Source organism: Dermacentor variabilis, chromosome 5 (genome assembly GCF_050947875.1).
Source record: "Dermacentor variabilis isolate Ectoservices chromosome 5, ASM5094787v1, whole genome shotgun sequence".
Classification (NCBI taxonomy): domain Eukaryota; kingdom Metazoa; phylum Arthropoda; class Arachnida; order Ixodida; family Ixodidae; genus Dermacentor; species Dermacentor variabilis.
In genome coordinates this window covers 49,340,666-49,366,700 of record NC_134572.1, presented here as the reverse complement: position 1 = coordinate 49,366,700, position 26,035 = coordinate 49,340,666, and the positions used below count along the sequence as shown (strand labels likewise).

The window sequence follows — 26,035 nt, the reverse complement described above, 5'->3', positions numbered from 1 at the left end:
GAAGAGCACCAAAGGAGTACAAAAGAACCCAAGCTTGCGCAAATTGTCTTTTGGGTACTTCTTCATCGTTCTACCTCCCTCTGAAGTTGTTAACTGTTTGGGAACGTACAAAACGCACGTCTCACTGATGATGTTTTTTTCATCTCTCTCTCTCCCTATTTATCCTATCGCAGGTAAGCCGAATCGAGGTGCATGGATATGCCGGGAGCCCTTGGCTTGTGGTGTTCCGGATTTGGATTTGTCAGTCTTGTAGTCGGTCGGTAAGCCGGGCGTAAAGCCCTGATATATAGCGACGCGTCCGGGGGACTGTCGGGCAGCATCTGATAATTGGTACTGTAGCGCGATTATTTACTGTCCTTCTGCGCGTTATTTCGCGGTGCGTCAGTCGTCCAACAAGTGAAATTGCGTAGTATCCTCCCGGCAACCGCTGTTGCTCCCAGTACACCCAGGTGTGCCGACGTAACGCTGATGACGCAATCGATTCCTATTGCTTGCGTACTTTAGATTTGTGAACGCGTTCACTTTCTATTCCAAGAAAGAAAAAGAGTTTGTGATAGTTGAGTGGGAGAGTGGCTTGACCGGACGAACTATATGACAGCTATGTGCTGATAAAATAGAATATTAGGGAAAGAAAAACGTTCTGCACACTTGATCATTTTCTTAAAGAGGTGAGTTTGTTATAAACCAGTTTTAATTGACTAAGATTCAAATAAAACATGGATAAAGACAGTGCACGCTTGCTAAGCGGACATCAGGTGCTAACAGACGCCCACGCACAAAGAAGGGCAGGCGACGTGTCTTTGTATGTTTGTTCGCGCTTAGCTTTTATGAAACATCGTTTCAGGAACTATCCAAAGATGAAATTCTTAAGAGCGTCTTCACTGCTGCGAGCACTTTTAAAGCGCACAGAAAGCTGTATATTGTTGCACATTTCGCAAGGGCGGACGAGTCATTCCATTAATATACCGAGGAGGCTGACTTCGCAGTCATCGCTTAAATCTCGACGAACATTGACGTAATCCTCACACATGCTTACCGCTCCCCGTTCAAGGCTGGACACTCGCGATGTAGGTGGCGCGTGTCATTGCGCGTTTGCAAGTGTCCGGGTGCATTCTTCGTGGGTGAGTTGTGGTCCGCTGGCACCGAGAGCGATCTCGCTTAGTAGCGCAATAGTATTTATGAAGCTATTTCGGTTTTTTTTTTGCCGCAAGAGCAAGCTTTTGTCGGTGTGTCGCACACGGATGCAACAGAAGTTAAATCATCGCCCGACATGGAAACACCTGGCCTGCCGCTTCGAACCGCACGGGTAGCCGTTTCTAACCCTTCTGCCCCTTCATGGGAAGTGAATGGGCTTGTAGACTTTCGCTATATACGCTTTATCTCACCTTGCCAGTGAAGTTAGGGGGCTTCCTTGGCGGCCTTCCTGAGTTTGGCTCTCGATACCGAAGGATGAAGGCCTAGCATATGGTGACCCACACGCAACTCGCAATGTCACTGCGAAATCTGTCAATCTGTGACGCAATCTGTCACCGCTACGGCAAAACACAGTTGAAAATGTCGCGCGGTGATGGCGCCACCGTTCCGCTGCAGAGAAATCGGCGTCTTTGGAGCCGGACACTCATTTGCCATTGTCTTGGATTATGGTTGTTTGAAGTAGCGTACGCCAAGATTTGCGCTCCCTTCACTCATCTTTCAGAGCTCGGGCTCGTCAAGTCAGTTTTTTAATGTTTCGTTATTCTTCAACACGTCATACATGCGTGAACTTTTCTTGATTAAACTTCACTTTATGCTTCACTGACGTATGTGACAATTCTACGTAACTCCGCCGGGAGTGATAGCTGTATTGACGCCAAAAAAAAAATTCGACGGAACTCGCTGCTTCTGCCGTACCCTATTTAGTTGAGAAAGCAAATAGTCCTATCTTTCTCTTCCTCTCCAGCGTATGAAATGTTTTGTGACAGTAGCAAGACGCAACAGTTACTGTCGCCACCAACAAAAAGCATGTGTGACACACTCTTCCTTTGACACTTTAATAATATGCCGTGGTTACATCGCTTCATTTCGGGCTCTATTAGGAGCGGCATTTTCTGTCTGCTAAACCGCATACATAACCAAGAAATACCAGATACCTGGCTTGGTGCTTCACATCCTCGCGCAGTGGTATTCGTTTCTTTCTTTGTGCACGTGACGAGAAACTTATTTTCAATGATTGGCCTTCGGGAAGTCCACGAACAGATAGCCTCTGTAAAATAGGCGCGCTTCGAGAGACTTCTCCGGAACAATGGCATTGCGCTCGCGCACTCGGACGCACTCAGCATATACGGCCGCATAAGCACACCGAAGCACATGCACACGTGGAGAGGCGCGCGCACTGCTGCTTGCATGCGGAGTTGTGCCCCTTTTGTTTACACGTCGTTCGCGGGTTATCCGTCTTTCGCTCCTGCGTGTCACGTTCGCCCTTGAGGCGAACCAGTGTTTTCTCTTTTCTTTTTCTTTTTATCTCGGCACCTAATGCGCGCCACCGTGCGGCTTTCCTCGTTGGGGCTAATGTTCGTGCCGATGACTCGGGCAGCCCCTTAGGTGGCTCGGACGAGGGCCTGGAAATAAAGCATCGTGGCGGCTTCTCTGTCACCCGCCCTTCTCTGGCGCGTGCAGTAGTACACTAGAGTGTGACTCTGATGTCGGACGCTCGTCGCCGGGACCTCGCTGTCACTTTGATGTGGCTGCGCTCTCCCTTTCGCTCTCGGACGATGGGGCCGGTTCCGAGACACGGGGTCAAGCGCGCGCGAACAGCCTGTCCTGACGTTTATGGGGCCGTGATAAAGGACCGAAAACGCTCGGCGCTGAAAGCCACGCCGGCCGGCCGCCGCCTGTGTGGCGCGAACGCGACGCGCTCGTCCTCCCGTTCCGCCTCCTCCTCGCGAGTGCAGTGAGCCTGGAGCCAGACAAGCGCCGACGAGCCTGCCCCTGGTGTGAAAGTAGGCCTCTAAAGGTCCATCACGGTGGTGTTAATGCGCTATGCCGAGTCCCATTTGGGAGGGGTTCCGTGGAACAGGTTTCTGCCGTTGTCTGCGCTCCTTGCCGTCCGCCAGTGCCTGTACGTTGTCTCTCTCTATTCTATCTGTCTCTCTCTCTTCTTATACTTCTGAGTCGTCTTATCGGCTGTTTGTGCTTCGATTCGCCCGGACCCCCTTTCCCGGCTGCGCTTTCGCGTACAACGGTGTTTCTCTTTTGTGGACCTGATTAATTACGAGCTTGCTTTTTCCCCATGGTTCAGTGAAGGAGGTATGTTCTGTCTCTTCATCTTTTTCTCCTTTTGGTTCGCTTAGGGCGAACCTATTCTTTTATTTCTCGATTTGTTCTGCTCAGTTGCCACTGGCATTGTTTCTGTGGCTTCGTGCGCGGCGGTTTGCTTCCGTTGGCTGTGAGTTCACCCTGCTCTTGCTTTCGCTACCCGGCCGAGACGGGAAGATCCGACTTTTATGAGTGAGGAGGAAGGGGCCCGTCTCCGCTCGCCCCCGCAGTTTGATGTGGTCGTAAAGCGCGCGCTCATGGACTCTAGCGCGCAATTGGATTGCTCGAAGCGAAAGGATTGCTTCAGTAGGTGCCTCAGGCGCACACCGTCGCTTCTTTTGTGATTCGGCCGCGTTTACCTGCTTGCTTCCGCGTGCGTTCTCTCTCTCTTTCTTTCTTTTCTTTTTTTCTTTTTGCATAGGCGGTTTTTATAGTCAGAAAAGGCACCGTTGCTCGGTTTCTTTTCTACTGTTTCCCTGCACCTCATTCCCTCTGGCCCCTTTCTCTGTCAAACGCTTTATCGTTCTTTCCAATCTTTCGGCTTTTAGTAGCAAATTAGCTAATCACTGAGTTCTGCCACTGTTATTCGGTTGGGCTCAAACCGCCTGAAGTTCCGCGGTCAACCTCAGTACGATCATATCCCCAAGGTGGCGCCTCCTTGTTTGTGTTTTGTCAACACGTTAGCCTTAGTCATTAGTAAGCATAGCAGTAGCGACAGAATTTGTGATAGTATCCGATTGTCTACGTAGTCTCAATCATCGATGTCTGCTTTGTAATTGCGCCACAATTTTTCCACTCTACCTGAATACTTTGTAAAGGAATCCGTCATTCGTAAGGTAGAGTGTTGAAGCCTTACCTAAGTTTTCCTGTGTGTTTCATCTGTGTTTCTTTCACGCTTCGTGTCAGCCACAACGGTTGCTAAAACTCACTATCGGTAGTTTCCTGGCTACTGCTTTCGGTGTGCTTTGCGGCATAGTGCTTTCTACAATATACTGGAAGGAAATTTTGCGCTGCAATCGTTGAGCCACCATTGAAATGGTGGGAAGTTCATGGATTTGTCTCATCTCCGTGCTTGTGGATTGAGACGTTCTTGTGGATTCGATTATTATGTTTTGTGTGCTTTCATTGTCATACACTTCAACGCAGTTTGTACTTTTCTAAGTGCAGAAGACGCTGCGAACACGCACAATGGCTACTAGTTGCATGCAACGGTTCAGCTTGTCGAGGTGGCTAAATCGAAGCGCGCTAGGCGTCTCAATTCGCGTACTTGCCCGCGATAAATTCATAAGGGCGCTATATGTCGCTTGTCGATGCATGGCGTCCGTGGCGTAATGGCTTGAATATCGGGCGTCTGTGCTAGAGGTCCTGTGTTCGAATGCTGCCGTCGGACAATTTTAATGATGTTTATTTCATTATTTATTACTGAGCACATCGTTGAAAACGACGATTTTACTAGGTCACGAAGCCGCTTGAAGCCAGAAAGACGAGGTTTAGGCAAATCCACGTGCTTCCATTAATTTCCATGCTGGCTCAACCACTCCCATTGCAGCTCCTGTAGACACTAGCGCCAGTGTTCCCGATGGGCGTTATTGTATCAAACTCTATGCTTTGCGGTACAGGTATGACACGGAAAATGAAGCAATACAGGTTTGTTAAAACTGAATTATGGGGCTCTACGGGCCAAAATCACGTTCTGATTATGAGGCACACCATAGTAGGGGACTAGTGCGGTACTTGAAGTGCACGGGCTTAACAGACCGTTTATAGTGTCATTGTGTATGGTGTCCCTCCCACACGTACTCAGTACTTACTCTCTCCCTTTCTTCCTCTTTCTGTTCCCCTTTCCCCCACCCCCAGTGTAGGGTAGCAAACCGAATGCTGTTCTGGTTGACCTCCCTGCCTTTCCTACCCTTGTTTTCTCTCTCTCTCTCTTGGACCACCTGGGGCTATTTAACGTGCACATTAAATATAAGTACATGGGCGTTTTCGCATTTCGCCTCCATCGAAATACGGCCGCCGTGGCCGGGATTCGGTCTCGCGACCTCGTGCTCAGCAGCCCAACACCATAGCCACTAAACAATCACGGGGGCAATACAGGTTTGTATATGTTGTTGTTCTATTATTAAACTCCAGTGCCTAACAACACAGAAACAGATAAAGCTTAGAAACGGACGTCGCACTTCGCCCGCGCCTCTTCTTTCTCTGTCCCTGCATTGTCGTGCGCTGGTCTGCAAGAATAATTTCCAAATGATTGTAGCTCCAGCGCATTGTCACATTATGAATAACGCGAAGCTTGCTTTAGTTAGCCAGGTAGCAGCAGTATAGTAGATGACATGCGCACAGGCCTCGTCGCCCGCAGCAGCTAAATTTGTGTTTAACGAAGGCGCTGTGTAATGTCTGTCAATAGAATTACAGTTGATGAGAGGTGTGTGCGCAGCGAAGTCTGACAGTGATGTAAATACATTTAAGGTTTCTTCCAGCCTGGGTCACAGGGGCTAGTGGGGGTGGGGAAGAGACAAAGAAAGCTTCACCTTCAGCCATGTTCACCTTCAGCCATAAAGAAATAGATCATTTTTTTTTCATTTGTAGAATAATTGGTGGCACGGCTTCACACAACCGCTAAAATCTGTACCTAAGTCTCGAAGGATTCGTTGTTGGCAGGAAAAACATGTTCTGTTAAATGTTGCCCGTCACGTTCTTTCCTGTGTTTGCAGAGCCGCTATCTTCTACGCGTTGGAATAGCCGACGTTCGGTTTCGCCTCACGTGATTGTTCTATGCCGCGCCAATATGGCGGCCTTGGCCAGCCTATAAGTCAGTTGCGTGAGGCGAAACCTAACGTCGGCTATTCCAACGCGCACAAGAAAGCGTCCCAGCGTGACTTCTCACCGTTCGTTGATTCCGTCAGACTTCAGAGTGCATGCTGAATATCTGCCGGCTGGCAAACATTCCCTGCACCTGAAGAAAGGGACTCGGAGGAGCAGAAGATAAGGGTGTGAAATCGCACTAGCTGTGCGCACACATTAAGACTACGCCGAGTCTGTAAACGGTCGTGCAGACCTGTTTACTCAGGAACCTTAGTAATATTCCCGTTGCTTCGCCTCTGAAAAAAACCTTGTATTAAGTTGCTTTAATGCTGGCTGGATAACGCGCCTCTGGAGGTTGTAACGGGGACAATGATACCGCAGGTGTTCCTTAATTTACTTGCTCCGTGAGGAGTCCCAGATGGGCGTGTCACCGAGTCTTACGGGGAATGTGTTCGGCTTCGTTAATGCATTCCTATGAAAACGCAGCGCTGGAGTGGACGCATTGGAGGTAGAGCATTAAAAGGACGCTAAAGAGAAGCACTAAATCACTTATAGCGGTAAATTATTATTTTAAAGCTGTATTTTCGTTAATGCTGGGGCAAGAGTTAGCTTACCAGGAAAGAAAATGAAGGCCGAACTTTTATTTATTGACCTTCCTTCCGAAACTCTAGTGCCGGTGCCTGAGTTTGGCGCCCCCGATTTCATGGTATTATCCCGTATTTTGAGACGTTCCGGCTCATTAGAAGCTCTGAAAAGTTCCTGAGTTCAGTCAATCTGACTGATTTGAAATACAATGTAGTTAATATTTACCAGATAAAAGATTTACCAGGCCCGCGCAGGTGCTGTCAATTACACGATATGACGGCGAGCTGCACAGTGCTCACGGTAAGAGTGGCTTTTTTCGTGCTGCAGAAAGGTGATTTGCTAAGACGGCTGATCTCACTTTTCCATTCGGTACGCTTTTAAGCTGATACGCTTTAAGCAAAATGCTAATAAGAGAGGGCGAAGACTTGGTCTGTATGTTTAACAACACATCTCAGTGTGCAAAGTAATTGCTATCATAATTCCCATTTTTAACTCCTGATGCACCTGCAATGTATAACACGGCATTTTGCTACTTTACAAAAGCCCATGATGGTGCTACTGCGCTTCTTAAGGTGTGCTAGCTCAAATGACCGCCTGTGGTTGACTGAACTATGAACATTTGTGCATGCGCGTGTTCGTGTCTATGAAATCTTTATTTCTGTAGCAGTTATGGGGACACACCAAGCGAATTTTCGCCGTCGTCGTCCCTATAGGGCTCCGCCTACATTTAGGTGTGTGTATGCTATAATACTTATCAATGCCGTGCACCTGGGTTAAATTGCTATACTATTCAATCACTAAAGTTGATCATACTAGGTCTAACGTTCTTGACTGAATTATTCCTCGGACATTTCAAAACGGCAGCCCGCAAACAAATCTCTTGAAACAAAACATTCACAGTGCATGTCTTCTATCTTGAATTTTGTCATACCGTTAAATATCGCACGAGCAAAAGACTGTCAGTGCCAAAACCTGAAAATGTTGTAATTTTACTGGCACGGCTTTTTACGGGTAGCGTATAGTGGCGCCTGTGCGATGTCATTAGAGGCCCTACACAGCGTGTTAAGCCTTCTAAGGGTGGCAGAAATTTTTGCGCACCCGCGTATTGCAGTCAGTGATTCGGGCGAAACTGGCAATTTTCTCGTCTCCTCCTCATCTTCGTCCCCCTTACCCTAGTGCAGGGTAGTCAACCGGGCCCAGCCTGGTTAACCTCCTTGCCTTTCGCGTATTGCTTCTCTCTCTTTCTCGCTTGCTCTCACACACACACACACACACACACACACACACACACACACACACACACACACACACACACACACACACACACACACACACACACACACACCGCAAGTGATACCTGCAGGCATCTAGCGCTGCTTTGATGAGACGTTCAAACCGAAGCCGTAAAATAAGTTTAATTCGCGAACCTACTGGTCGCACCTAAACGGCCAATAGTGATCTAGGAGAAGAAAAAAGATTACGGTCAGTTTGTATGCGCCAAGTACAGAATATCGTGCGAAAGCACTTTTTTTTTCTTTTTTGACCAAATTAGATATTTACTTGCACCAAGTTAGACTTTGCTAGGCCGTCGTTGGGCGGTTGCTAATTAAATCCTTTTCAGTCATGACGTCGTTGTTAAACTGTTGTTTTATTGCACACATGGTACACATAGTCATGCACATTGAGTTGCATAATGTATACAGGCCTACTCGGTAGACACAGGAGGAGGATTAGGGCCGACTTCCACAAAGACCGTTTTGTGTTTTCATCGGCTAGCATTGTTTCGCTGAAATTGGGGCGTCTTTCGCGCGCTTCCTTCATTTTGCTTTGGAGGAGCCCCGGCGTGCGTTTCATGAGTCTCCCACCAGATGGCAGCACCAGGAAGCCCGCTGAGCGGGGAGGCTCGCCGCTCCAGCTTCGCGTGAAAAAAAGGACGGGGGTAAAAAGTACGAATTGTATTGTGCGCTCGGCGGCGGCGGCAGTGGCGCGGTCGAGACAAGCGTCCAGCTTGGCCAGCCTGGGTGCGATCGATGATTGGAGCGTTTCGCAGACGTTTTTGCGTGTCGTTAAGCGAGCTTTGAGTCGCATCGAAGCAGCAGTGTTAGTCACCTTATTAATACGTCTCATCTTCTATTTTCTCATGTCATTGTTGTTTTGAACTGATGTTTCTCACTGTCCAGTTAATCACGCGCTTCTCAGCTTCTCCGCGTTGACATCTTCGTTGTACGTCAGTTGTCACGAGCTCTTGCATGAAGTGTGTCGCGCGATCCTAGGCATCAGTCAGATAACTCATTAAATCGTTTAGAAAAGCAATCGAAAGTAACATGGTTTCGCGGTTCTCGCGGCAATTTTTTTTTTTTTTGACATCAACTAAAAACGACTGAAGTGACAGTTAGTCTGGGGAAGAATGACGTAAATAAAGCACTGACAATACGGTGAATCAGCCATTTCGACGCAGATGTGACGGTGTGTCGGAGTCCGGAATTGAAATGTTCCAGAATGTATGCGCTCAGGGTACAATAATTTGTATTCGATCGGCAATTTGTTGGTTGGTTGATTGATTGATTATCACACACCATTTAAATAACGTAAGAGAAACGGTAGGAATCTCGAAGATGAAAGAGGTGTGGCCGCAGGCATCGTAACTGTGTTTCTTACACAGCTAATCATGGAAACAACAGGCCTAGCCTTCGCTCTTCCATCTTGATAGCTCGTAACTCCGTTGCGATGTATGTTAAGCGTTATCATACGAAATTATAATCTTCCCTGAGAATACATCTAGAAATATGTAGCAGAAATGGCTGTGCACGCAGCGCTGTCAGTGATGGAAAATAGTTTACAATCGTAAGAGACTGGGATATTTGGTGAAGAAATGACAGCTGCTGATACGTCTATCGTTACACTATGCAGAAATACGTCCTCTGCAGTTCGCTTCGATGACCGATAGGAAAATTAACATAATGTCTTGTACGCGAAGTATGTATGGTTATTTGCTATTAATCACGAGTCCCTCTAATATCATAGCTGCAAGGTGTTGTGAAATTGTTACTAACTCTTTCGGCTATTTTGTGCCGATCTGATATTCCAAGTTATACCAGTTGTGCTTTATTTTTAATCGGTCAGTAGCATAAGTGTGGTCCTACTGCATAATCGCCTATTGTCCACTACAAGTATTCAGCTTGGAAGTTCCTCCAGATAAGAGAAATAGAGAACCTTTATTTAGAAGCAGAGGGCTTCGCCGGCGTAGAAGTATCTTCCTACACATGACTCTGTGAGGGAGGGGTGGAGAAAGGCTCTAGAAGGAGGGCATCCTACCAACACTTGTGTAAATAAAAGGTATGTGGTGATCAATAATGGAGAGCGCTCGTAACCCCAGAATAATATCTTTGAGTGCAAGTTTGGCGCTACTTGTTCAGAAGCATTTCAACAGTTGTTGATACTCGTAAAAATGGCCGCTTCGATGCCCTTACAACCGTTACACAACACGAAACTATGACCATTTCTCTTATCATAGGGACGGACAGGCAAGGTTTACAGCGTATAAGAAAATAAAGTAGACCATGCTTGTCCTTCCATATCGGCGTAAAGATGCATTCGCCACGATATTAGTGAAACAGCAGGCGCAGCGTGGCTTGAAACATAAAATGGTAGAATCACGGCAGGGCTGTTCTGCCCGCTGTATAAATGCACAAAGCGATGACGCAAGCGTGTAAGGCAAGGAAGCGAGTGGATTGAACCAACGCTGACAGATCGAAGTAGCCTACTATTTCGGATGTGCATAGATCCACCCTTTATGCTCGTGCGTGCGTGCAGTACTGCGACCCTGTGCAGAAGCAATCACTTCGTCTGCCGGTTCTGGGCGCGCTCGGACACAATGCCCGTCCCCGTCTTCCGAATGGCGTTCCCGTGCATCACGTATGAGGCGCCCTGCGCGCTCTTCTTTCCCTCGCAGCCGCCGTGAGATGCAAGGAAGCGCACTATTTGCCTCGCTCCGGTCGGCACGCGCGCGCCCTTGCAAGCGTTCGCTCGCCGCCACCGACGGCGGGTGGGCGGGAGGGGCGTCCTTTTGTTGCCTAAGCGTTCCGGAAGACGGCCTAGCGTCGGTGCCGGTCGTCGCCGGACCGGTCATCCGCGGCGGCGATCGCGTCCCGGCGACGCCAGCAAATCTGTCGGCAGCTTTTCCTGTGCGTCGCTCACTTTGCCAGTCGAGGAGGCCAAACCGAAACGAGCTGCCCTTCCCCGCCGGGCTCCCTGTTTCTTCCCTAATTCAATCGCGACCACGAGTCCCTGCGAGGCTTCCTCCCTCCTTCGCTACGCAAAGAACGCAAGCGCTGCGGCTGCCCTTGCCTCCCCGCGCTCTACTTCGCCTTGTTCCGTCGCCTTGAATAGCTCGCTTGTTTTCCGCTCTTTTACTTCTTCCCTTAACTCCCTCACAGCACAACTCCCCCCCTCCCACTTGTCGCGCGCTGTTGACTTCTTCGTACTCTCCTTTTGTTTCTTCCTGGCGCTATAATGCGCGGATGTCGTGCTGCCTACTTGTTTGCCCTGCATGAAACTCGTCGCAGTGCGCCCTCTCTTTCCCTTCCTGTGCCTTCCTTGACCGCGGACGCGTGTCGCTGTGGGGATGTGCTGAGTTGCTCGGAAGTCGTGTCGCGTTCGGCCTTCTCCTCCCTCGGCTGTAGTTCGTCCGCGTTCGTCGGTTTCAGTTTAGCCTCCAAGACCCCGTTGCGCATTATTAGCCGGCCGCTGCGCATTATTTGCCGAAGGAATTATGAGTTTGACTCTCGAAGCAACTAAAGGGCCGCATCTACGTGTTCGATGTTAAGCAATACGTATGACACCGCTCGTTTCAGGAGCCGTTCACTGCTCTTGCCTGACTATTCTCCTTGCCACTCTTACCGAATTCTTTCGACCGAATAAAAGCGAACGAGGAAAGAGGAGGGAAAACCACCCGCACCTTGTTTCCGTTACATTTTTTTTTCTTTTCGTAGTGTCTTTTTGTCCGCTTAGTTTGTCTCGTAAGCATGAGCTTTCAAGAGCAGGCAATCTCCGCTGTTAAGAACGGCCAGCTGCAGTGCAAGTTTGCCAGCCATTTACGCCAGCGGTGGCAACCTCATCTTGGAACGCCGCCGCCAACCTCTAGCCACGGCGTGACTAAGTCGACTTTGTGTCGGGAACAATGCGCGCATCCTCCACTCTCCGTCGCTTCAGCTAGGATGCGTTTGACGAAGCAGGCTTTGTGCTGAAACCGCCACCGTTACGCTCTAGCCTCGTCGCCGTTGTGACTGAAGGAGCAGGCTTTGTGCGCAACACGACAACGCGGACCTGATCTGCTACGGGTGGGGGAGTTGCCGCGGGAAAGCCGACGAAGGCTCCTTCCCACGCGCCGACCAAGACGCAAGACAATGTGCTACCCGGGCGCGCTACCCGGAACGGCTCCGAGTTCTACGAAATTCGCGTGGTGTCGATTTCGGACCGTGAACATGTGTGTGTGTGCGTGTGTGTGAGCCGTCATCCTCCTCCAAGTCGAGAGCCCGCCTCCTTCAAAAGGGCGGGTCATCTACAATGACGTCGAACTATGACGTCGAGCGGAGTGCATATAAGCAGCGATTGTCGGCTGCTAGTGTGTGCTCGTTGTCGTGCTCGTCAATGTACTCGTGAGCTGTGTGCTCGTAAGCTGTTTGCTGTATGCTCGTCTTGCGGGTTCCATTTGAGAGTCACGCTAGACTGTCAATGTATCTCATGTTCAACTGTAGATAACATGTAAATAAATCCTGCTTTCCTAAGTCCCGACGAAGAGTCAAGTTCCTTCCTACAGCTACGACTGCCAAATCTTACATCTGAATGGAAGCGGTGAGATCGGCCTACAGTTCGTAGATCGTCCGACAACTCTAACAAATGGTGGCAGCGGCGAGATCGTCCGACGAATCTTACACCGCGCCGTAAGAACGTGTCTAAGCTGGTCGCGCTACACCTCAAGAGGGCACATACGATCCGTGGACGTTTCAGCGCTCCCTAATGAGCATGCCCCACCGCCTTTTCTCGCCACTGCTCCTAATGCGTTTGTCTCGATGCTCCTCACCTCGTGCTTTAATGGAAAAGAGAGTGGCGCATTACGACTTTCACATGCAGCCCTCCAGTCGCTCCGCGATAAACTGTATGACGTTCGTCCATTCGTCCGGCGCGCACGCACTGCGAATAAAAGAACGAAAATAACAACAAACAAAAGAAGCGACGTAACCGTACGGCACGCGCAGCGAGGCCCACAGCAGCTGTTGTTCTCTCGGATGTCGCTGCCACGGCAGCCGGATCGCTCGTCGCTTGCACGGGCCGGTGTGCATTGTCAAGATGGGTCACGCACGGCTACACGGCCGGAGGCGGTGTACGTGCGCGATCGATTCGTGTCCCGAGCCCGCTTTCCTGCATTTAACGAAGCTCCGCGGCCGTTGTGTTTGCATGTCGCCTTAACTGCTTTCTCCGTATCGAGCACTTGCGCTTGCTGTGCATTGTCGTTTTCTTCCTATCGCGATCATGCCTCATTACGCATGCTCGAACGACACGGGTGCGCGTTGTACTTGAGAGTCAAAAAGAAGCAGCAACTCCTACATGCAAGCTGAATGTTTTTTTTCTCTCGTCTCGCTGTGTAGCTCTTCTGTTGTTATTCGTATAGCGGTTTGCCTTCTGAGTGTAGTTCCGAATTGGTGTCTGGCGACTGTTTCTACAAGCGCGCCTTCTTATGTTCTGATTCGTGTATTTGCGTTCACGCTCTCTTTTCGCAAAAATGTCTCGGTAGTTGCCCTTTGCTTTATTAAGAAAATAAAATGGTGCTTAGCTCCGCTCATCGTAAGCCAGACTCACAAGGAGAGAAAACAAAAGCAGAGGAATAGATAACTTCGTTATGGGCTTAGTATTGCCGGCGACATGTTATATTGGTAAGGTCTTTAGGTCAAACGTTATCGTTCTTTATACCGGGTTCTGCACTGTTTCTTTGCTGAAGTCAGTGTGACGACGAAAAGTAGCGCTAAGTTTACCTCGTCATTCTTTACCTATACGCCGTGACTAGTCGTGCAGTAAATCATGGCACTTTCGTTTCCTTGTGGAACGGATCGACCGATTTTGCTTTTATTTCTTGAACTATTTCTCGACTCACGTCAACACAAGAAGAACCTGGATGGTTGGAAGAAGGAAGGAAAGCTAATGTTTGAAGGGGAGCATCTCATCTGCGACGAACTATTACTTTTAATTCGGCTACCTGTTTCAACGAAATGTCATATGTTGCGGCAGTGTCGTCGGAAACTACTTTCAAACTCCAGAAGTCTGAGGAGCAATAAATTTTGAGTCAGATCACCCGTTCATATAATCAATTTCTGTTTTTGCGAAAGGGTAGTCTACATTTTCAGCGTGCCTATCCTTAGGCAGCGAACTGAATGCCTTCTTTTTCGCTGCTGTATGAACGTGGTATCAGGAAAGTCTGTGATGGTGGGCGTATAGTTTTGTTGCTGTGCTTCAACTCTGATTCGGCTTTGCAAGACGAAGCCCCTGCCTCACAAAATAAAGGGAACACATTGGGGGACTGCATGGGGAACTACATTGGGAAACTATTATGATTCACTTTTGTTTCCTGATGTGGTTTCTCAATGTAGTTCCCCATGTAGTCCCTCAATGTGTTCCCTTCAGTGCTTTCGCAGTAGCCCCCGAAAGTGTTTCGGGCCACCCAATTTTCGCAACACGTAATGGAGAGAAACCAACGCACGCGTCCTTTTGTATACAAGTAGCGAGCTTTCTCCCGTGACGTCACCCGTGATGTCTCCCGTGAAGGAGCGCCGCGCGAACTATAGGCGCATGCTTCGTCTTGCCGATATCACCTGCCGGTGCGGAGTAGAGGTAACGCCTCTGGTTTTCACTGCAAAGCTTCCTCGGGGTGGCTTTGCTCCGAATCCGCCTACGGGCAAATACATTCCGAATTTTCTTTTTAAATCTCTTAATTTATTGCGCCTGGATAACCACCTTCCATACACCATAACATTTTTCTATAGTTTACGTCGACCTCATACATACTAATGTTTTAGCGTTCCTACCATTAAATGTACCACCACCGTCGGACACCGCCAAACCGCTCAATAAGCCAAGTAGTGCTGCGCACTAAATGTACCGTTTCCGCTAGTAATTATTCAGTCAGGACGCCGGGATATACTGGTAAATTACTGGCACATCATAGCACGCCATAATGTAACGTACACTCGCCGAATGTTCATCGGTCAGTCTCTACGCCAATAGTCGCTCTTAGAAATCAAGTCCATGCGAACGCTACCGGCGAGACGCCGCGTCAGAAGATCGACAGAGCCACTGCAACAGGAGTAGCGATGGCGCGGAACTGGCCAGTGCGGCCGAGGCCTCGCGCAGTGCGTGGCGCGCCGGCTCCAATCTCGCCGATGCAAACTGGCCGCTGCGCCGGAAGAATTGGAAAGGGAGCGCGGGGAGCGAGGCCAGCCGGCCCGATGAAGATTAATCGTGCTGCCGAGAGCAGCGGGGCACGCGCAGGCCCCAGATATGGATATGTTTCTTCCCTTGTCTGGCCGCCGGCCTTGTATTGACCGTTGTTGTATGCGTCCCCCGTCTCATGATGGTGTGCGCTGGCCGGCCGTGGCCTGGCAGTGCCCACCGGCGCGAGTCAGCGGTACTGCCGCCAGCGAAACGCCTGTCCATACCCTCACTCTCTCTCTCTCTCTCTGTCCATCTCTCTCTCTCTGTCCATCTCTCTCTCCCGTTCGGTCTTTCGCCGCCGGTTGCTTTTCCGCGGGTTCGGTCCGGCAAAACGCTCCTCCGGGATCGGAAATGAAGACAAAGGCCCTGACCGGTCGCGGGTGCCAAAAGGACGACGCGCCGTTCGACGGCCACCGTTGTCGATTACGCATGCGTCCCCCCCTCCCCCCCCCCCCCGCGCGAAGGATTTATGGACGGCTCGCCCGCCCCGCGGCCCTTTGTTCTCGCTCGCGCGCTAAACGATTTGCCTCTTCAGCGCCGTGTCGAACTTCGCGTGTCCACGCGCAGTAGAGAGAGAGCCGTGTAGGATTGTTTCTTTCGGTGATTCCCTCCTCTCGCGTTGTTGCTCGCTGTGCTGTTTTCGTGTTCCGTACTTTGTTTTTAGCGCCCTGTGTCGCAGAAAATCCGGCGTCGGCGACGCGCGTCCAGCGTCGACCCTCATTTCGCGAAAAATCATTGCGAACCACGCACACCCAACCACTCTTCTGTCACCAAAGTTGCTGATACCTTCTCTTTCATCCTTTACAATGTTATTCCTCGGAATTTTGAGAATGACCGCCCAGAAACAAATTTAATGAAAAAAAAAACACCGACAGCGCTTACCTTTTATGTTAGATCTTCCCAGACTGAAATATTAAAGTGTGAAGCAATAACAGGAGATCGCCCCGCGCAAGAGGCCGCGTTTCTACGAGATAGCTCGCCTTCGTGCATAGCGTTCGCTGCCAACGTTGGCCGATAAACATCACGGTTACATAAGCTGCAGTTGCCGGGGCGTTTGAGTGAGTGAGTGAGTGAGTGAGTGAGTGAGTGAGTGAGTGAGTGAGTGAGTGAGTGAGTGAGTGAGTGAGTGAGTGAGCGAGTGAGTGAGTGAGTGAGCGAGCGAGTGAATGAGCGAGTGAATGAGTGAGTGAGTGAGTGAGTGAGTGAGTGAGTGAGTGAGTGAGTGAGTGAGTGAGTGAGTGAGTGAGTGAGTGAACTTTATTTCCGTCCCGAGAATACGCAGGGGAGACCCCGCGCCTCTCAGTCAGAGATTTTTGAGTGCTATTTTCGTTCCCCTCACAGGCGAAGCTTAAGCGTCCTTTCAGTTATTTCCGTTAAAGAATTAAAAAAAATTATAATCTGACTACCTTACTCCCAGTATTATATAAGATGTACACTAGAATAATATCCAATAGAATAAGGGCAACACTGGACTTTAGCCGACCAAGGGAACAGGCTGGCTTCAAAAAGGGATACCCTACAATGGATCACATCCATGTCATTAATCAGATAATCGAGAACTCCGCAGAGTATAATAAGCCTCTCTATATGGCTTTTATAGATTACAAAACGGCATTCGATTCACTAGAGATACCAGCAGTCATGTAGGCATTACGTAATCAAGGAGTACAGACCGCTTACCTAAATACCTTGAAAAATATCTACAGAGATTCCACAGCTACCTTAATTCTAAACAAGAAAAGTAGGAAGATGCCTATAATGAAAGGGGACAGACAGGGAGACACAATCTCTCCAATGCTATTCACTGCGTGCTTGGAAGAAGTATTCGAACTATTAAACTGGGAAGGCTTAGGAGTAAGAATCGACGGCGAATATTTCAGCAACCTTCGGTTTGCCGATGATGTTCTATTCAGCAACACTGCGGTCGAGTTACAAGAAATGATTGAGGGCCTTAACAGAGAGAGTGTAAGAGTGGAGTTGAAGATTAATATGCAGAAGACAAAGACAACGATGAATATATTAGCAAGGGAACAAGAGTTCAGGATTGCCAGTCAGCCTCAAGAGTCTGTGAAGGAGTATGTTTATCTAGGTCAAATAATCAGAGGGAACCCTCATCATGAGAAAGAAATTCACAGAAGAATAAAAATGGGTTGGATTGCATTCGACAGACATTGTCAGCTCGTGACTGGAAGCGTGCCGTTATCATTCAAAAGGAAGGTGTACAATCAGTGCATTTTACCGGCGCTGAAATATCGGGCGGAGACTTGGTAATTGACAGAGAAGCTTGATACCAAGGACCGCGCAAAGAGCGATGGAACGAAGAATGCTAGGCATAACGTTAAGAGACAGAAATAGAGCGATTCGGATCAGAGAGTAAACGGGTATAGCCGATATTCTAATTGACATTAAGAGAAATAAATGGAGCTGGGCGGGATATGTAATGTGCAGCTGTACAGTTGGCTATGAAATGTTGGCTTGAGCGTATGTTCTTAACTTTAGTAATTGAGAAATAAGCTTGGGATTAACACAGTTAAACGTTTAGAAACCATTGACTAAAATTTATAACCCTGCAAATCATCACTCAAAAAGACCTATTTACTGGGACGCTTTAAACTCGCTTGCTTGCGGCATCGTATTTCGTATCGAGAATACTTTCAGTGTTTAGCGCTGGCATTATTATCGCTCTCGGAGGGAATGTCTTGCAATCGACAATGCACTTGATGTGCATTTTTAGGGAAAATGTAACGCCGCCAGAAGCATAATAAAAATTTTAATGGCAAGCGTACCGGGAAACAATAAGCAGGATGCGAAAAAAAAAAGAAATTGGTTCTGTCAGAAGGCTTCATAGGACTATGGCAATGTTTGCATGAAGATTCAACACGAGAAACGCTCACATTAAGAAACAGCGTTGTGATTACTACGAAAGCACAATACGGCAATATACAAACTAAGTACACTGAGACGAAACGAAAATAAGTAATAAACCTATCGCTCGCGGTGTAAGCGTCAAGTGCAGTCTTTGTGATCTTCTGATAAACGTAAGAGCGATGACATGCTGGCACCTGTCAATACCCGTGTTCCCCTGCAGTGCAAAGAAGGGCTAAACCATTCTCGGAAATGTGGCCAGCAGGTATGTCATTGTTACACAATCAAACAAAGGAATCAACACGCGCTCAGAACTGGCCGTAAAAGTGATTGGCCAGGCGCTGCATTTATTAGTGCGGGTAGAGTTCATCGTAGGTTTTGTTGTACGTCCTTTTCCGTTATCTAATAGGTTCTTAAGAGTTAGTTATGTCTGCCGTATATTCTCTCCTTTTTTATGCATTGGGCGTAAATATGTGGACGTGAATATCTGATAAGAGCTTGTACACTAGGGACCTCTTTCAAGAGCATGTCAAACACCTTAATGCGCGTTCGAACGCGCATTAAGGTGGCCGACATCCTCAAAAGAAGAGCGGAATAGCTGCGCTCGGGCTTGCTTTGTGTGCCTGAGCGCTTCTCGGGTTAGTTTGCGCTATCCCGGATCGCGCTTTCATTTCGCAAAGAGGCAGGCTGGCCCGCGATTACAGGTGGTCGGTTACGTGCAGGGGGGGAAGAGCGCAAGCGGCCGCTGTCGTGCAGGCGATCGCGGAAAGGACCCAACCGATTGATGGCTCGGGCGCATTTCGCCCCCATAGAAGGGCGTGTGTACAAGGAGGCCACGCCGTCTGCAAGGCGGGACATTTGCCCGGAACGTGGCCCGTCTGCTAAGCAACGCCGGCAGCCGTTTTCAGTTTCTTGGGCGGCCGCGCGAGCTGTAGCAGCGGACCGTGTCAGAGGTACCCCGCGGAGGTGTCGGCGAGGCGCGTTCCGAACTGTGCGCAAGATTTCGGGTGGACCCGTCTCTCCCTCCCTCGGCATCTTTGGAGACGCGAGTGGCACGGCGTTGGCGCTTTGTGCCCCGCAATGCAATTTGCCGAATGGACCTGGCGCGCGCGTTGCGCTCCCGCACTCGTTAGAACGGCGGCGCGTAAGCGGCGACCCCGACGTGTCTCGGCACCGGCGCGAGGAAAATGCGATTGTGCGAAGGAGGAGGCTTCCTTGTCGCGCTGACGCTATATTATGCGGCTGGTGCTGCTGCTGGTGTTGTCGTATAGTGCGGTGTTACCATGGCGACCCCTCAGGTTCGCTCGGCTTTGTCTTTAATTTGAGGTTTCCTCTTTTTTGGAACGGTTTCTTGCGTGCCAGGTACGATTTTTCTTAAGGCAGCTGCACTTTTCTTTAGGACAATAGAAAATAAAATAAACAAACGTTCATAGCACTCGTGATGACCAGACTCAAGCATAAGTGCTGGGAGTTTCAATCTCTTAAAGAAAAAAGAAAGGAAAGGCACCGGCATTGCACACTGAGGCTATTGAAAGCGTCATAGCTATAGTATGCAGATGCTGCTCATGGTAAAGGCGAAATCAGATCGCAAAAAAAAGTTTCGTTGTTTTAATGATACGTGAACAGTCAAGGCACAGTTTCGCAAACGAGGACACGAAGCACATTTGCTGTTCACGGAGACTTGCAATTACTCTTGTTCAGACATTCAGCCTTGTGAATTCTAGTCGCCCTCTGTCCGGTGCGTTTTTTAAAGAATGATGCTTGTATAGTGGATGCCCCTTTCTCTATATCTCTCTACCCTAATGTGTTTTCTTGTTGCTCTTTTTTTCTTTTTTTTCCCCCCTAGTATGACGTCCCCGTCTTGCACGTTTGACCGCGACTAAGCTGAAAACAAATATATGGTATATTTAGCGGCAATGTGTTTCGAGTATGTGTTTTCATATACTCAGGCTTCCGTCGCCGCGTTACCTGTTCTCGGGAGCAATCTAAGCGTAAATTTTTTTTATATATTGCCGTTGTTCGGCGTCTTATTCCGAGAGCCACAGTTTTCAGGCAAACATTGGCGAAGGTGGTGCGCTCGGTTATGAATTGCCAATCCGGCCCTTAAGCGCTTTTCAGCTGGTTCCGTTAGCTACAGGCAAACAAACAAAAAAAAAACAAGGAAGAAAAACCCGAAGACCCTCTTTTGCCTTGCGGTATATCTCTCGTGACAGCGGTACTATCGATTGCGCCTCGACTCCGTTAGCTCGGCCCCATTACCCATCTCGCGTACTACGAGCGGCGCTGATTGCGTTCGGCGTTCGCGGTGTAAGCGGACCGTGTATGCAGCGTCACGCGTCGTGCACTGCATGCGCGACGAGCGGAGATTTGCCGTCGCGGCCGCTTTGTCCCTCGGCGCGCTGTTTTGTCCGCGGCACAATTGAAAGGCGGCGTCGGCTATCTTCTGCGGCACCCGTCCGAATCGCTGGAAAGGGCGGCTTTCCCTTTCTGCTGCGCGGCTAATGGGCACTGCCGTGGTCGCAGGAGGCGTGTGTGTGTGTGCGCGCGCGCGCGCACGAGCGAGTGTGCGTGTGTCTGTGAGCTAGAGGGCCGTTTTCCGCGGCAGCGTTATTACGGGCCTCGTAGAGCCGGAGTCATTAGGCCACCATTACGGCTTATCGCTATCGCCGCCGTTGTAGTGTATACGTACGGTGTAGCGCTCGACACGCCGGCGCCGCTCGCATGCAAAGTGGCTCATCTACATGAACGGACCCGGCGGAGCCTCGCAAGGGGCCCTTTCTCCCTTGTCTGCGTGGGCTTAGCGTCGCGTTTCTGCGGCGCTTTGCAGTTCTTGTTTCCTTTTGGCTGCCCTTCCCTCGTTCTTTCCCTGTTTCGTTTCGAGCGGTCGCCCGTGAGCGCGCGTGTTGCCGAGAAGCTGTCCACGTCGTGCTTTATGGTAATGGCCTCGCCGTCTTCGCGTGCGCCCCCCCCCCCCCCCACTCGCTTTCCGTGCTCGGTTCGTGTTCGGGGTAATTGAAAGATATCTGACGACATCGGTCGCGTGCGGACGTCCTTCTCGTCGGTCACTGTGTCCGCGCAGCGAGAGAACGCGCCGCGGTGCCTTCACGGCCCCGGCGCATACGCCGTATGCACAGCCTCCCCGCTGTCGGCGCTGCTCGTGGAAGGCCCCGTTATTTGGTGAGTCAAGGAGCGACCTTCTACAGCCCCGTCTTTCTTTCTTTCTTTCTTTCTTTCTTTCTTTAGTTCGTTCTTTCCATCCTTCCTTCCTCCATTCTTTCTTTTTCCGCTGATCGATAGCACGTTGACGTTCTGCTCGAAGCATAAAATGATCGTTTCAAGGCAACGCCAAAGGACCGATTTAAGTGCACCCTGCATGGCACACGAATGTTGATTTCCGCTGGCGCACGCTTGCGCAGAGATGCGTCGTTCCTTATGTGCGGCCAGAGTTGTAAGGAACCGACTAGGAATGTAGTAACCGTTGCCAACTTTGCTTCATTGTATGCAAATCGTAAAAAGACGGGCAGCGCCGCCGGTAGAAATAACTTCAACAGCTTGCTCAGTACTCCAGCGCGGACACATGGGCACCGGCAGTTCGTGCTATAGCGCGTATAATGAGAGCGCACGGTCAGCTTATTGGTCAGTGTCGTTGCACTCGCCGGCGATACTCTTGTCAGAAAGTTGCGGCTATACTGCTGCTGCTTTTGCTTCGACAGAGACGCGCAGCATGCAGGCAGGTCCAGTCTCCCCACACTGACGCCGAATGCCGGCTTCTTTCTGCATCTTTCGGGAACTTTCGCCTGTGTATTACGTTGCTCTTCTTTCTCTTTTTTTATTTTTTTGCTTGTTATACCATTGATACACTGCGGCGGCCGAGGCTGCATGGCTTCGTGACTGCCATCCCTATAGCCGCGGCGGCTTCGTGATGAAGGGTTGCATCGCCCGCCTATCCTCCGGATGCCTTCGCGCGCGCGACGCAGCGGCTCCCTGTTTTCCCTCTCCGGCGCTGCCTCTTCCTCGTGCACGTCTGGGCGCCCGCTCCCGTGGCGCGGTGATTACGATAATCAAGGGCCTCGTCCCATCGCTTCCCCAACCCGAGCTCTGGCGCTCCTTACTTCCCGTGCGGTGGACCCGCGTGTGCGCTGGAGGGGCAAACCCGGTGGACGCTTCTCCTTCGTCGTCCCGTCTTGCCCTTCGTCTCCTTTTTCTTCCCGTCCGGGGCTTCCGAGCTCCCCTCCCACGCAGCGCGCACCGCGGAGCTTCAGGCACGTGCGAGTCGCCTTCCTTGGTGGCGCCTCCTTAATAAGTGGGTTGGCGACGCAATCGGTCTGCCTCTGCCTATTGTTTCTTGTCCGTGACGCCTGGCCAGACGTGCGGATGCGCGGCCACCGCATGTGGACGGCAGTTCGTGGCCAACCGCTGGGACAGCGCGCAGCGTTCCTCACGTTCTGTTTTCTCTGAATATCTCTAAAGGCGTTGGCCGAGGTTCTCGGAGAAGGAATTTCGAAACAGTAATGAGAAGGAGAGAAATAGGCTAGCATTTGACGGCGTCTAGTTATGGTATATTTACAGCGGCACTTGCCAGCCGTGTCATAATAGGAAGGTTGAAACTTTGCTTTTAAATAAGCCACTTCGGTATTGTTGCATTCTGCTGTTGGTTGTGGTTCGATTGACCAGTTCGTTCAGGACATGTTGAGTTCAAATAAGTTGGCTTGATGCCTTCTGGCAAAATGGGGTTAGAAAAGTTGCGCGGGGAAAAATTACGCCCAAGAGGGTTGGAAGCTTTGCGGGTTTAAGAATGGAAATGCTTATGGGACCGTGGGGCGACATGAACTGTCTAGTCGAATATTGTTCACCTCTTATAAGAAAAAGTGTGCTTCCATAGATAATGAAATCCACCAGGCAGAACGTGCGATTCTAGTAGCTAGGCATGATTTCGGCGTACAAGCTTTTTGTCCTCAGACAGGAACCTGAAGTTCCGTCCTTCGTACCAGTGTGTGCTCGCCACAGCACTAGAGGTTCTGACAAAAAGCACATCGCTTGTCGGGCAATAATAAGAGCCCTGATATATGCTGGCTGTACGAAATGCGAAAAACATTTTTAGCGTGTCTAACAAACGTGTGGGCTATGACGCCCTTTCAGCAGGCGCCAAATAACTATTGGGCAGATGTGCTGACCAGCCTGACGTGAAGAATAAACGGTCATGGGAGGGCCAAGGAGCCAAAGTGTACGTTGTTCAGCATCATCGGCTTCGAAGACGACGTTTTGCTGAAGGAGGAGGAGGAGATAAAGGGGAGGAAAGACAGGGAGGTTAGCCAGTGTAAGTACCGGCTGGCTACCCTGTGCTGGGGAAAGCGGTAAAGGGCTGAAGAAGTTGATTACGAAGTAGACAGGATATTGTTGGCCTGCGTCCCGCATTGAGAGGGTCAGTTTCGGAGGAAATCATTGTCATACGGCAAGGAGACCTGCTCACTCCATTCAGATACAGTGGCGGTGGCGATAGTGATGTTTATGGTCCCACTCACAGCAGTCATGAGGCCGAGAACTAAAGAGAGCGTAAAATGGCTGCTGGTGGGCTTAAATAGATCAGGTACTTGCACAAAAATAATTGTTTAGACCTTGATGTACTATGTTGTGGTGGACATCTAAGTAATTAGTAATGTTTGGCTTTATTTTCAGTAGACATAGCCTTTAATTTCCCTTTTGTTTATGCGGATTAGCTATTTGTTATTCACATCGATGTTGGAACGATTGCTACGATGTTCGTTACATGGCGCCATACGGCGGCTGTAATGTTCTCAATTTTTTGTCCTACATGTGAGAACCTTCAAACGTTAATTAGTGAGAGCAGAAGCACAAATTTCCGTTCGACAGGAGCAATTTTAAAGTGTATTCGCAAAACTCTTTCAACAGCGGCAGCGAATTCATTTCGAAATATGGCGCCGCAATGCGTCCGACGTCTTGTGGCGCCATCTGGTCGACAGCTTAGACATTACTGTCCTCCGCTTCTTTCTCTGTCGTTGTTTCTCTGTCGGGGCGCTCCGCACGTTCTAATTTATCGCTGAACAGCCTTTCTTTTCATTGTTACGTTTGGTCTTGAACTTCAATAAGAGAGGAATAGCAGGCCGTATCGGTTAAACGTGAGAAACGTGTGCATCGCTGTAACATGGGGCATGGAGAACAGGAATTTACAAAATATTGCACGAAACGCACCTCGAAAAGAAATAGCCAAGCTAGCAGCGGTACGTTTCTTGCGTCTCGTCTAAAGTGTGAGGCTCAGTCAATGATTTGTACCTTTTGACATGGATGCTGAGCCTAGAGTTTCTATTTTTGTTTATTATTATTATTATTATTATTATATTTATTTTATTTCACTTTTTATTTTATTCTAAAATGTGGGAGCAAGTTCCGATCGCGTTGAAGCAGTCGGTAACGAGAGAAAGCTTCGTATTGGCGCGAACGAAGGGCACCGGGGTTTCATCGTGCTGATTATAAGCGCCCAAGTTCACCGAGCTGGGCGATCGGCGAGACCGCCGACCTGACCGAAGAAGCCTCTTGTCTCCGCGGGGGGACTGCTCGCGCATTCGCGCCACTTCTTTTCGCGTTTCCGCGCGAAACAAAGGGACCAAGGGGGATTGCGTTGTAGCGGCTCGGAAGACGTGCTGCGAAGGTGTCGCCGCGCATCTGCTCGATCGGGGCGTGTCTGGTCGACGGCTCTAGAGATTCCGCCTCGCCGGTTCATCTGCCTCGAGAGTGAGGCTCTATCGGTCGTTCTATGCGCCGGCGGAGCCCTCTTCTCGCTGCCGCAGACGCTCGCTCGCCCTTCGCGCGCGCGGGGGGGTGCATTAGCATAGCCAAATAGAAGCGCCGCCGTCCCTGTCCCCGGGCGCCAGCTTCTTTGACCGGCGGGGCAGCTCGTTTGTAACCCGTCCTGCACTTGACACGCCCTGTGCGAGGACACTTCTTCCGCGGCTTGCTGGGACTCTGCAGAGAGCCTTGCAGCGCGTTCTGGGCCTCGATTCCTTCGTGGAGAACGCGGGCTGCTTGGCCGCGGACAGGCCGTCCGCGGCGCCTGCGCCAGATCCTGATTTATTCGTCCAGGTCGAGGCATCGCGCGGCCCGGCGCGCGGCCGGTGATAAGTGTGCGGCCGCCGGGCGGAAGCTGATGAAGGAGATCCGCCGTAGCCCATTAGGGGGGACGCCTAGGCCTTCTCTCGTGGCAGCAGTGGGCGCAGTGCGATCTGCGGCAGCGGATCAGGCGACTTCTTCGCTGTAACGGGCCCTTCGCGAATGTGGACGTCGTATTCGTCTTAGTTTTTTTACCCGAGCGTAATCTTCTATCCTTTTCTTTTTTTCGTTTTAACACTTCGTTATATGGTTGCAAGAAGGTCGTAATGTGCTTTTTGAGTACAAGAAACGATATTGCCGTTATTCGTGTTTTCTGTTTTCCATATTCGGGGTGGCTAGAGGAACCCTTGAGACGTATTCTAGACGTTATTATCTGTTGGAGCATGGAGACCGTTCCGGCGACGTCGTGCGGTCTGCTATGCCGAATTAGACAGCAGAGCCATTAAACTGGCTGCACGTTTTGCACGTAGCAAGCGTATGCGCTTAATCATTATTTCTCATGAGGATTTATCACATACGGGCTGCCGACACATCGTTAAACGCTACTTCTGCCGTGCGCGGAATTGAGAAAAATACGAACTGTCATAAATTCCTGACGATTTGTGCCGCTTAGTATAGCTTTTGGGAAATAGTACATCGGCCGATTATTGTGGACGTCTTCCATGGATCAATCCATAAAACTACTGTTCGTGTATCGTTAGGACATTTGGTTAATTGCCAGGAAACGGGGTCTCAATTTCGTGCTTTCAGAAGGCAGCGCGCATTTCACAGCTATGATTTATCTGTTCAGTGCGCAGGTTCTCCACTCACTGAAGTTTCTTTAAACACAGACTTTCTGTTCTGTTCTGTTCTGTTCTGCTCTGTTCTATTTTGTTCT

At 49.9% G+C, this 26,035-nt stretch overlaps 2 protein-coding genes across 4 annotated transcripts in view; one reads left to right on the top strand and one right to left on the bottom strand.

Moving 5' to 3' along the window:
* Positions 1-1,506, bottom strand: part of LOC142582568 (uncharacterized) — a 113,804-nt gene extending 112,298 nt beyond the window's left edge. The window contains exon 1 of the mRNA XM_075692431.1: positions 1,386-1,506. The gene's annotated coding sequence lies outside the window, so the exon portion shown is untranslated. The remainder of the gene's footprint in view (positions 1-1,385) is intronic.
* The window catches only part of LOC142582567 (uncharacterized), a 281,846-nt gene that overhangs the window by 59,452 nt on the left and 196,359 nt on the right, over positions 1-26,035 (top strand). For 2 of the 3 annotated variants that reach the window (XM_075692427.1, XM_075692428.1), the window contains one exon: positions 174-260. The gene's annotated coding sequence lies outside the window, so the exon portion shown is untranslated. The remainder of the gene's footprint in view (positions 1-173; positions 261-26,035) is intronic. The other variant, XM_075692429.1, reaches the window with a different exon arrangement.